The following is a 12,063-nucleotide window of genomic DNA, read 5'->3' on the forward strand; positions in this document are numbered from 1 at the left end:
TCGGGGGGGGAGGGGCTTGGGGGGAGGAGGGGAGGGGCTTTGGGGGGGGAAGAGGGGGAGGGGCTTGGGGGGGAATTGGGGGAGGGGCTTGGGGGGGAGAGGGGCTTGGCGGGGAGAGGGGGAGGAGCTTGGGGGGGAAGAGGGGGAGGGGCTTGGGGGGGAAGAGGGGGAGGGGCTTGGGGGGCGACGGTGAGGGGAAAAGAGGCTGAGGGGAGGGGCACGGGGGGAGGGAGGAAGGTGAGGGGAGGGGCTCGGGGGGGAGTCGCTCGTGAGGGGGTGGGGGTGTGCACGAGGGGAGGGGCTCGGGTAGAGGAGGCTGAGGGGAGGGGCTCGTGGGTGGGGGGGGAGGGGGGAGGGGCTCGTGGTGGTTGGGGGGAGGGGCTCGTGGTGGGGTGGGGGGGAGGGGCTTGTGGTGTTGGGGTGGGAGGGGGGAGGGGCTCGTGGGGGTGGGCTCTTGGTGGTGGGGGGGAGGGGCTCGTGGTGGTGGTGGGGGGGAGGGGCTCATGGTGGGGGGGAGGGGCTCATGGTGGTGGGGGGGGAGGGGCTCATGGTGGGGGGGAGGGGCTCGTGGTGGTGGGGGGGGGGGGCTCGTGGTGGTGGGGGGGCTCTTGGTGGTGGGGGGGAGGGGCTCGTGGTGGTGGTGGGGGGGAGGGGCTCATGGTGGTGTTGGGGGGGGAGGGGCTCATGGTGGGGGGGAGGGGCTCATGGTGGGGGGGAGGGGCTCGTGGTGGTGGTGGGGGGGGGGCTCGTGGTGGTGGGGGCTCTTGGTGGGGGGGAGGGGCTCGTGGTGGGGTGGGGGTGGGGGGGAGGGGCTCGTGGTGGGGTGGGGGTGGGGGGGAGGGGCTTGTGGTGGTGGGGGGGAGGGGCTCGTGGTGGTGGGGGGGAGGGGCTCTTGGTGGTGGTGGGGGGGAGGGGCTCTTGGTGGTGGTGGGGGGGAGGGGCTCTTGGTGGTGGTGGGGGGGAGGGGCTCTTGGTGGTGGTGGGGGGGGAGGGGCTTGTGGTGGTGGGGGGGAGGGGCTCGTGGTGGTGGGGGGGAGGGGCTCGTGGTGGTGGGGGGGAGGGGCTCTTGGTGGTGGTGGGGGGGAGGGGCTCTTGGTGGTGGTGGGGGGGAGGGGCTCTTGGTGGTGGTGGGGGGGAGGGGCTCGTGGTGGTGGTGGGGGGGAGGGGCTCGTGGTGGTGGTGGGGGGGAGGGGCTCGTGGTGGTGGTGGGGGGGAGGGGCTCGTGGTGGTGGTGGGGGGGAGGGGCTCGTGGTGGTGGTGGGGGTGGGAGCCGCCATGTTGGGTCCCGGTCCCCGTGTCCGTGTTGAGGCGGCGGCAGCAGCAGCAGCGGCAGCGGCGTCACCGTGAGGAGGAGGTGGAGGGAGGAGGAGGAGGCCTGCGGCTCGCTCACGGCCCTGACGAGGAGGTGGTGGAGGAGGAGGAGGTGGAGGAGGAGGAGGAGGTGCGCTAGAGAGACGCCGTGTGGACGTGAGAAGGAGGAGGTGGGGATAGACACACACAGAGACACAGAGACAGACAGACAGAGACAGCCCTACGGAAGAGCTCAGCTGCTGCTGCTGCTGCGACTCTGGCAAGGAGGAGGAGGAGGAGCTGATTCAGAGAGACACACACAGAGAGACAGAGACACAGACAGAGAGACACAGAGAGAGAGAGACACACAGAGAGAGACACGGAGAGAGATACAAAGGCGGGCGGGTGAGTGTGGGGCGCTGAGGGAGGCGAGAGAGAGAGAGCGGGAGACGTAGTGGTTGGTGAGGCCTACGGCTGAATAGCGAGTCTAATGTATCTCTTAATATTATAGATATATAAACACACATCTATAGAGAGATATAGACACACACAGAGAGAGATATAGAGAGATGATAGATCTATCTATAGAGAGATAGAGACAGAGAGAGAGAGGGAGACGGAGTGGTTGGTGAGGCCTACGGCCGAATAGCGAGTCTAATGTATCTCTTAATATTATAGATATATAAACATCTATAGAGAGATATAGACACACACAGAGAGAGATATAGAGAGATGATAGATCTATCTATAGAGAGAGATGGACAGAGAGAGAGAGAGCGCGGGAGACGGAGTGGTTGGTGAGGCCTACGGCTGAATAGCGAGTCTAATGTATCTCTTAATATTATAGATATATAAACACACATCTATAGAGAGATATAGACACACACAGAGAGAGATATAGAGAGATGATAGATCTATCTATAGAGAGAGATAGACAGAGAGAGCGGGAGACGTAGTGGTTGGTGAGGCCTACGGCTGAATAGCGAGTCTAATTTATCTCTTAATATTATAGATATATAGACACACATCTATAGAGAGATATAGACACACACAGAGAGAGATATAGAGAGATGATAGATCTATCTATAGAGAGATAGAGACAGAGAGAGAGAGAGGGAGACGGAGTGGTTGGTGAGGCCTACGACTGAATAGCGAGTCTAATGTATCTCTTAATATTATAGATATATAAACATCTATAGAGAGATATAGACACACACAGAGATAGAGATATAGAGAGATGATAGATCTATCTATAGAGAGAGATGGACAGAGAGAGAGCGCGGGAGACGGAGTGGTTGGTGAGGCCTACGGCTGAATAGCGAGTCTAATTTATCTCTTAATATTATAGATATATAAACATCTATAGAGAGATATAGACACACACAGAGATAGAGATATAGAGAGATGATAGATCTATTCGTATAAAGAGATAGACGGAGAGAGAGAGCGGGAGACGTAGTGGTTGGTGAGGCCTACGGCTGAATAGCGAGTCTAACATATCTCTTCATATTGTAGAGATATATAGACACACAGATAGGGAGAGATAGAGCTATTTGTATATAGAGATTTAGATATAGAGAGTTGGACATAGCGTGAGGAGAGTGAGGGGAGAGAGAGTGGTGAGGCCTACGACTGAATAGCGAGTCTAAAATATGTCTTGTATTGGAGAGATATAGACACAGAGAGATATTTAGAGAGATGTCTAGAGATAGACAGAGAGGAGAGAGCAGGAGAAAGATATAGAGAAAGATCTACACATATTTAGAGAGACAGAGAAAAGAGAGAGACAGAGAGCGAGACAGACACAGAGACAGGCAGAGAGACACAGAGACAGATAGAGAGAGACACAGAGACAGACAGAGAGACAGAGAGGCAGAGAAAGAGAGAAAGACAGAGAGAGAAAGAGAGACACAGACAGAGACACAGACAGAGACACAGACAGAGACACAGACAGAGACACAGACAGAGACACAGAGACACAGACAAAGAGAGAGACACAGAGACAGAGAGACAGACAGAGAGACACAGAGACAGATAGAGAGAGACACAAAGACAGACAGAGAGACACAGAGAGGCAGAGAAAGACAGAGAGAGACAGACAGAGAGAGACAGAGAGAGAGACACAGAGACAGACAGAGAGAGACAGAGAGAGACGCAGAGAGACAGACGGAGAAAGACGCAGAGACAGAGAGAGACAGACAGAGAGAGACAGATAGAGAGAGACACACAGAGAGAGAGAGAGAGACAGAGAGAGATACACGGAGAGGGATAAGAGAGAGGGAGATGGTCCCTCTGGATTTGAATCGAAGTCTAAATATCTCTCTGTATTAGACGGGGCAGATACACAGAGATCAATACACAGGGAGCGATATAGAGAGAGAGATGCATAAATAGAGATACATAGAGATAGATGCAGAGCTAGATACACAGAGGGATACAGAGATATATAGAGATACAGAGAGAGATAGAGATAGATGCAGAGCTAGATACACAGAGGGATAGAGATATATATAGAGATACATAGAGATAGATGCAGAGCTAGATACACAGAGGGATAGAGATATATAGAGAGAGATACAGAGAGATAGAGATAGATGCAGAGCTAGATACACAGAGGGATAAAGATATATAGAGAGATACATAGAGATAGATGCAGAGCTAGATACACAGGGATAGAGATATATATAGAGATACATAGAGATAGATGCAGAGCTAGATACACAGAGGGCTACAGAGATATATAGAGAGATACAGAGAGAGATAGAGGAAGTTAGAGATGTAGAAATTGAGGGTTTATTGTGAAAGCAGAGAGTACAAGATAAGCCAACAACAATAACAATATCTTCCCTGCTGTCTGTCTGTCTCTGCATCCAGCGGTTACCATCGCGGGTCGTGAACCAACTTCCTCCGGTGCACAGGAGATCGACGATATCCCTCGAGAGAGCGAGACAAAGAAGTTAAGCAGGATATTATATCATCATCATCAGGAGATTAAATATAATCAGGAGATAACAGCCAGATAGTGGGAAGGTGGTGGTGGGGGGGGGGAGATCCCATCTCGTAACTTGAGGCAGGAGAGATTTAAAGAAAGATAAGGACTATACTTTGGGAGATTATAGAGAGTGGGTACATTTTTTAAATAAAGTTAGGGGACATAGGGGGAGATAACCGCAGAGTAATATTTAGATGTATAGAAATATGGTTTGATGTTCTACCACGGGAGGAGATGATAGGTAGCTAGCTAGCTAAGAAGATTCATATCTATTGAAGAGTAAGATTATATATATAGAGAGCTAAATAGTGGGCGGAGAAGATAGATTATAGAGAGCAGAAGATATTTGGATGAGCGAGTGTGAGAGTTGACGCAGATTTATTATTGGTAGGACATTCAGGTGGAAGGTTGGGCATTCAGGTAGAGGGTAAGACGCGTATAGGTTAGATGAGATAGGTCTATTGCAACAGGCAAAGATATAGGTTAAAGATAACCTATTGGAACATAAGATCTATAGGATACAATATAACCTATTCGAAGAGGAGATAGACAATATAAGATAACCTATTGGAACAGGAGGATTTATATAAGACGTAATATAACATAGCTGTTTTGGAACATAAATATATAGGATAAAAGACAACCTATTGGAACAATATATAAGGTATAAGATAGGTCTATTGTAACGGAAGGTAGGATATAAGATAGGAACAGTGGAACAAGATATCTTGAGGTGGAGAGATATCGAGCTGAGAAGATACCAAGCCAGGAGGAGGATCTGTGGAAGACTCAGAAGGAAGACTGAAACACCGCAGAGGCTGGAGAGATATCTTCCCGGGACATCTCCTGAGCGGAAGTTTACCGACAACATAAACATCAACAACACCACCACCACCATCTCCACATCACCTTAAACATCATCATCATCATAACCACCACACCACCATCACCCGGACCTCCACATCATCATCTGCACATCACCACTACACCACTAACACCACCATCATCATCACCAACACTACCACACCACCACCTTCGACGAACACCATCTTCACCACCACCACCACGTAATCACCACCATCACTGCCACCGCTGTCGTGAACAACAGCAGCGGGATCTGTACATCGCCCATCTCTGGACATAAACTCTGCGTGCCGCCACTGGAGATCGACACCAGAGGTTGTAGAGGTGGAGGAGGAGGTGGTGGAGGCAGTGGAGGAAGTCCATCTCGTCACCCCCCACAGCACTGTGCTGAGCTGAATCGGGAGCAAGTGGCTGGACATTGATGAGGTGAGCGTTGCTGATGATGATGGTGGTGGTGATGATGATGATGACGATGACGGTGGTGGTGGTGGTGATGATGATGATGGTGGTGGTGGTGATGATGATGGTGGTGGTGATGATGATGGTGGTGGTGGTGATGGTGGTGGTGGTGATGATGGTGGTGATGATAGTGGTGGTGGTGATGATGATGGTGGTGGTGGTGATGATGGTGGTGGTGATGATGATGATGATAATGGTGGTGGTGGTGGTGATGATAATGGTGGTGGTGGTGGTGATGATGGTGGTGGTGGTGATGATGATGGTGGTGGTGATGATGATGATGGTGGTGATGGTGGTGGTGACGGTGGTGGTGGTGGTGATTATGATGATGGTGGTGGTGATGATGATGGTGGTGGTGGTGGTGATGATGATGGTGGTGATGACAGTGGTGGTGGTGGTGATGATGGTGGTGGTGGTGGTGATGATGATGGTTGTGATGCTGATGGTGCTCGTGCTGATGGTGCTGATGATGATGTTGGTGATGGGGTAACTGGTCGTGTTAACTGACGAGGTGTTATGGGTGAGTCTGTGGGTCTTCATGTTACGATGAGTATGGGTCTCTGTGCGTCTATGGGTTGTCTCTGTTACTGTGCGAGTCTGTGGGTTGTGTCTATGTTACTGTGTGAGTCTATGGGTTGTGTCTCTGTTACTGTGTGAGTCTATGGGTTGTGTCTCTGTTACTGTGTGAGTCTATGGGTTGTGTCTCTGTTACTGTGTGAGTCTATGGGTTGTGTCTCTGTTACTGTGTGAGCATATGGGTTGTGTCTCTGTTACTGTGTGAGTCTGTGGGCTGTGTCTATGTTACTGTGTGAGTCTGTGGGTTGTCTATGTTACTATGTGAGTCTGTGGGTTGTCTATGTTACTGTGTGAGTCTGTGGGTTGTGTCTCTGTTACTGTGTGAGTCTATGGGTTGTCTCTGTTACTGTGTGAGTCTATGGGTTGTGTCTCTGTTACTGTGTGAGCATATGGGTTGTGTCTCTGTTACTGTGTGAGTCTGTGGGCTGTGTCTATGTTACTGTGTGAGTCTATGGGTTCTGTCTCTGTTGCCGTGTGAGTCTATGGGTTGTGTCTATGTTACTGTGTGAGTCTGTGGGTTGTCTATGTTACTGTGTGAGTCTATGGGTTGTGTCTCTGTTACTGTGTGAGTCTGTGGGTTGTGTCTCTGTTACTGTGTGAGTCTGTGGGTTGTGTCTCTGTTACTGTGTGAGTCGATGGGTTGTGTCTCTGTTACTGTGTGAGTCTATGGTGCTCTCTGTTACTGTGTGAGTCTATGGGTTGTCTTTGTTACTGTGTGAATCTATCGGTTGTCTATGTTACTGTGTGAGTCTGTGGGTTGTCTATGTTACTGTGTGAGTCTATGGGTTGTATCTCTGTTACTGTGTGAGTCTGGGTTGTGTCTATGTTATTGTGTGAGTCTGTGGGTTGTCTGTGTTACTGTGTGAGTCTATGGGTTGTGTCTCTGTTACTGTGTGAGTCTGTGGGTTGTGTCTATGTTACTGTGTGAGTCTATGGGTTGTCTATGTTACTGTGTGAGTCTGTGGGTTATCTATGTTACTGTGTGAGTCTGTGGTGCTCTCTGTTACTGTGTGAGTCTATGGGTTGTGTCTCTGTTACTGTGTGAGTCTATGGGTTGTGTCTATGTAACTGTGTGAGTCCATATGTTGTTTATGTTACTGTGTGAGTCTGTGGGTTGTCTATGTTATTGTGTGAGTCTATGGGTTGTCTTTGTTACTGTGTGAGTCTGTGGTGCTGTCTGTTACTGTGTGAGTCTATGGGTTGTCTATGTTACTGTGTGAGTCTATGGGTTGTGTCTCTGTTACTGTGTGAGTCTGTGGGTTGTGTCTCTGTTACTGTGTGAGTCTATGGGTTGTGTCTCTGTTACTGTGTGAGTCTATGGGTTATCTTTGTTACTGTATGAGTCTGTGGTGCTCTCTGTTACTGTGTGAGTCTGAGTTTCTATGTTAGTCTATTGAATTTTATGTTACTGTGTGATTTTCTTGGTCTCTGAGTGTTTCAATGCTACAGTGAGTCTATGGTGTTTGTGTGAGTTTATGGGTCTCTGTTACTGTATGTGTCTCGATGTTGCTGTGTGAGTCTGGGTATCTGTGTGGGTCTATGGGTCTATGTTACTGTGTTAGTCTGTGGGTCTGTGTGAGTGTTTCTTACTGTGTGAGTCTGGGTATCTGTGAGTATTTGGGTTGCTCTGTTACTGTGTGAGTCTATGGGTCTGTGTGTGAGTCTACGGGTCTCTGTTACTGTGTCAGTCTATGGGTCTCTTACTGGATGAATCTGGATCTGTGTGAGTCTATGGGTGTTTGTGTGACTTTATGGGTCTCTGTTACTTTGCGAGTCTCTTTCTATCTTACTGTGTGAGTCTATGGGTAGCTGTGTGGGTCTATGGGTCTCTGGTACTGTGTGAGTAATTGGGTATCTGTGTGAGTCTACGGGTCTCTGCGTGAGGCTATTTGTGTTCATGTTACTGTGTGAGTCTATTGGATCTCTAAGTTACTGTGCGAGTCTATGGCTATCTGTGCGTCTATGGGTCTCTTTTATTGTGTAAGTCTGTGGGTCTCTATGTTACTGTATGAATCTGGGTCTGTGTGAGTCTATGGATATTTTTGTGAGTTTGTGGGTCTCTGTGTGAGTCTATGGGTCTCTATGTGACTGTGTGAGTCTATTTGTCTCTGTTACTGTCAGTCTTTTTCTCTATCTTCCTGTGTGAGTCTATAGGTCTCTGTGAGTTCATGGTTCTCTATTTTACTGTGTGAGTCTGTGGGTCTCTGTGTAAGTCTGGGTCTCTACGTTACTGTGTGAGTCTATGGGTATCTGTGTGAGTATATGGGTCTCTATGTTACTGTGTGAGTCTATGGGTCTCTGTTACTGTGTGAATATTTGGGGCTCTGTTACTGTGTTAATCTATGGGTAGCTGTGTGAGTATGGGTAGCTGTGTGAGTCTATAGGTAGCTGTGTGAGTCTATGGGTAGCTGTGTGAGTCTATGGGTAGCTGTGTGAGTCTATGGGTAGCTGTGTGAGTCTATGGGTAGCTGTGTGAGTCTATGGGTAGCTGTGTGAGTCTATGGGTTTCTATTTTACTGTGTGAGTCTACAGGTCTCTGTGTGAGTCTACGGGTCTGTGTGAGTCTACGGGTCTCTGTGTGAGTCTAGGGGTCTCTGTTACCGTGTGATTCTACAGGTCTCTGTGTGAGCCTATGGGTATCTGTGTGGGTCTATGGGTCTCTGCTACGGTGTAAATCTATGGGTCTCTATGTTACTGTGTGAGTCTATGGGTCTCTGTGTGAGTCTATGGGTCTCTATGTTACTGTGTGCGTCTATGGGTCTCTGTGTGATTCTACGGGTCTCTATGTTACTGTGTTAGTCTATGGGTCTGTGTGTGAGTCTATTTGTCTCTGTGAGTTCATGGTTCTCTATTTTACTGTGTGAGTCTGTGGGTCTCTGTGTGAGTCTGGGTCTCTTCGTTACTGTGTGAGTATATGGGTATTTGTGTTAGTTTATGGGTCTCTATTTTACTGTGTGAGTCTACAGGTCTCTGTGTGAGTCTATGGGTATCTGTGTGAGTCTTTGGGTCTCTATGTTACTGTGTGAGTCTATGGGTCTCTGTTACTGTGTGAATATTTGGGTCTCTGTTACTGTGTTAATCTATGGGTAGCTGTGTGAGTCTATAGGTAGGTGTGTGAGTCTATAGGTAGGTGTGTGAGTATATGGGTAGCTGTGTGAGTCTATGGGTAGCTGTGTGAGTGGGTGGCTGCGTGAGTCTATAGGTAGCTGTGTGAGTCTATAGGTAGCTGTGTGAGTCTATGAGTAGCTGTGTGAGTCTATGGGTAGCTGTGTGAGTCTATAGGTAGCTGTGTGAGTCTATGGGTAGCTGTGTGAGTCTATGGGAAGCTGTGTGAGTCTATGGGTAGCTGTGTGAGACTGGGTAACTGTGTGAGTCTATGGGTAGCTGTGTGAGTCTATGGGTAGCTGCGTGAGTCCATGGGTAGCTGTGTGAGTCTATAGGTAGCGGTGTGAGTCTATGGGTAGCTTCGTGAGTCTATGCGTAGCTGTGTGAGTCTATGAGTAGCTGTGTGAGTCTATGGGTAGCTGTGTGAGTCTATGGGTAGCTGTATGAGTCTATGGGTCTCTATGTTACTGTGTGATTCTACAGGTCTCTGTGTGAGTCTACGGGTCTGTGTGAGTCTTCGGGTCTTTGTGTGAGTCTACGGGTCTCTATGTTACTGTGTGATTCTACAGGTCTCTGTGTGAGTCTTTGGGTATCTGTGTGGGTCTATGGGCCTCTGTTACGGTGTAAATCTGTGGGTCTCTATGTTACTGTGTGAGTCTATGGGTCTCTGTGTGAGTCTATGGGTCTCTATGTTACTGTGTGCGTCTATGGGTCTCTGTGTGATTCTACGGGTCTCTATGTTACTGTTTTAGTCTATGGGTCTGTGTGTGAGTCTATTTGTCTCTGTTACTGTCAGTATTTTTCTCTATCTTCCTGTGTGAGTCTATAGGTCTCTGTGAGTTCATGGTTCTCTATTTTATTGTGTGAGTCTGTGGGTCTCTGTGTGAGTCTGGGTCTCTTCGTTACTGTGTGAGTCTATGGGTATTTGTGTTAGTCTATGGGTCTCTATTTTACTGTGTGAGTCTACAGGTCTCTGTGTGAGTCTGTGGGTATCTGTGTGAGTCTTTGGGTCTCTATGTTACTGTGTGAGTCTATGGGTATCTTTGTTACTGTGTGAGTCTATGGGTCTGTGTGTGAGTTTTCGGGTCTCTGTGTGAGTCTATGGGTCTCTGTGTGAGTCTATGGGCCTCTCTGTTACTGTGTGAGTCTGTGGGTCTCTGTGTGAGTCTATGGGTCTTTCTGTTACTGTGTGAGTCTGTGGGTCTCTGTGGGAGTCTATGGTTCTCTGTTTCTGTGTGTGTCTATGGGTATCTGTGCGTCTATGGGTCTGTTACTGTGTGAGTCTATGGGTATTTGTGTTACTGTGTGAGTCTAAGGGTATCTTTGTTACTGTGGGAGTCTATGGGTCTGTGTGTGAGTCTATGGGTCTCTATGTTACTGTGTGAGTCTATGGGTCTCTGTGTGAGTCTACGGGTCTCTATGTGAGTCTACGGGTCTCTATGTTACTGTGTGAGTCTATGGGACTCTGTGTGAGTCTACGGGTCTCTATGTTACTGTGTGAGTCTATGGGTCTGTGTGTGAGTTTTCGGGCTCTGTGTGAGTCTATGGGTCTCTGTGTGAGTCTATGGTTCTCTGTTTCTGTGTGAGTCTATGGGTATCTGTGCGTCTATGGGTTTGGTACTGTGTAAGTCTATGGGTATCTACGTTATTTTATGAATCTGGGTCCCTGTGAGTATTTGTATATTTGTGAGTATGTGTCTCTGCTACTGTCAGTCTTTGTCTCTATCTTCCTGTGTGAGTCTATGGGTCTCTGTGGGTCTATGGGTCTCTGTTACGGTGTAAATCTATGGGTCTATCTTCCTGTGTGAGTCTATGGGTCTCTATGTTACTGTGTGAGTCTGTGGGTCTATGGGTCTCTGTGGGTCTATGGGTCTCTGTGGGTCTATGGGGCTCTTCGTTACTGTGTGAGTCTATGGGTCTCTGTGGGTCTATGGGGCTCTTCGTTACTGTGTGAGTCTGTGGGTCTCTGTGGGTCTATGGGGCTCTTCGTTACTGTGTGAGTCTGTGGGTCTCTGTGGGTCTATGGGTCTCTGTGGGTCTATGGGGCTCTTCGTTACTGTGTGAGTCTGTGGGTCTCTGTTACGGTGTAAATCTATGGGTCTATCTTCCTGTGTGAGTCTATGGGTCTCTATGTTACTGTGTGAGTCTGTGGGTCTCTGTGGGTCTATGGGTCTCTGTGGGTCTATGGGTCTCTGTGGGTCTATGGGGCTCTTCGTTACTGTGTGAGTCTCTGGGTCTCTGTTATGGTGTAAATCTATGGGTCTATCTTCCTGTGTGAGTCTATGGGTCTCTATATTACAGTGTGAGTCTGTGGGTCTCTGTGGTCTATGGGTCTCTGTGGGTCTATGGGTCTCTGTGGGTCTATGGGGCTCTTCGTTACTGTGTGAGTCTATGGGCCTCTGTTACGGTGTAAATCTATGGGTCTATCTTCCTGTGTGAGTCTATGGGTCTCTATGTTACTGTGTGAATATTTGGGTCTCTGTTACTGTGTTAATCTATGGGTCTCTGTGTGAGTCTATAGGTCTCTATGTTACTGTGTGATTATTTGGGTCTCTGTTACTGTATTAATCTATGGGTCTCTGTGTGAGTCTATGGATCTCTGTTACTGTGTGAATATTTGGGTCTCTGTTACTGTGTGAGTCTATGGGGTCTCTGTGTGAGTCTATGGGTATCTGTGTGGGTCTGGGTCTCTGTTACGGTGTAAATCTATGGGTCTCTATGTTACTGTGTGAGTCTATGGGTGTCTGTGTGAGTCTACGGGTCTCTATGTTACTGTG

At 48.8% G+C, this 12,063-nt stretch overlaps 1 protein-coding gene across 4 annotated transcripts in view; it reads left to right on the forward strand.

The window, feature by feature from the left end:
- Positions 1-1,318: 1,318 nt before the first annotated feature.
- The window catches only part of PTEN (phosphatase and tensin homolog), a 54,482-nt gene continuing 43,737 nt past the window's right edge, over positions 1,319-12,063 (forward strand). For 2 of the 4 annotated variants that reach the window (XM_076054905.1, XM_076054902.1), the window contains exons 1-2: positions 1,319-1,481; positions 4,165-5,572. The gene's annotated coding sequence lies outside the window, so the exon portion shown is untranslated. Of the gene's footprint in view, positions 1,482-1,515; positions 1,696-4,164; positions 5,573-12,063 lie in introns of those variants that run through there. The other 2 variants (XM_076054904.1, XM_076054903.1) reach the window with 2 other exon arrangements.

The sequence above is a fragment of the Petromyzon marinus genome, chromosome 68 (assembly GCF_048934315.1).
Source record: "Petromyzon marinus isolate PM22_M1 ecotype Great Lakes invasive population chromosome 68, UKy_Petmar_22M1.pri1.0, whole genome shotgun sequence".
Taxonomy (NCBI): domain Eukaryota; kingdom Metazoa; phylum Chordata; class Hyperoartia; order Petromyzontiformes; family Petromyzontidae; genus Petromyzon; species Petromyzon marinus.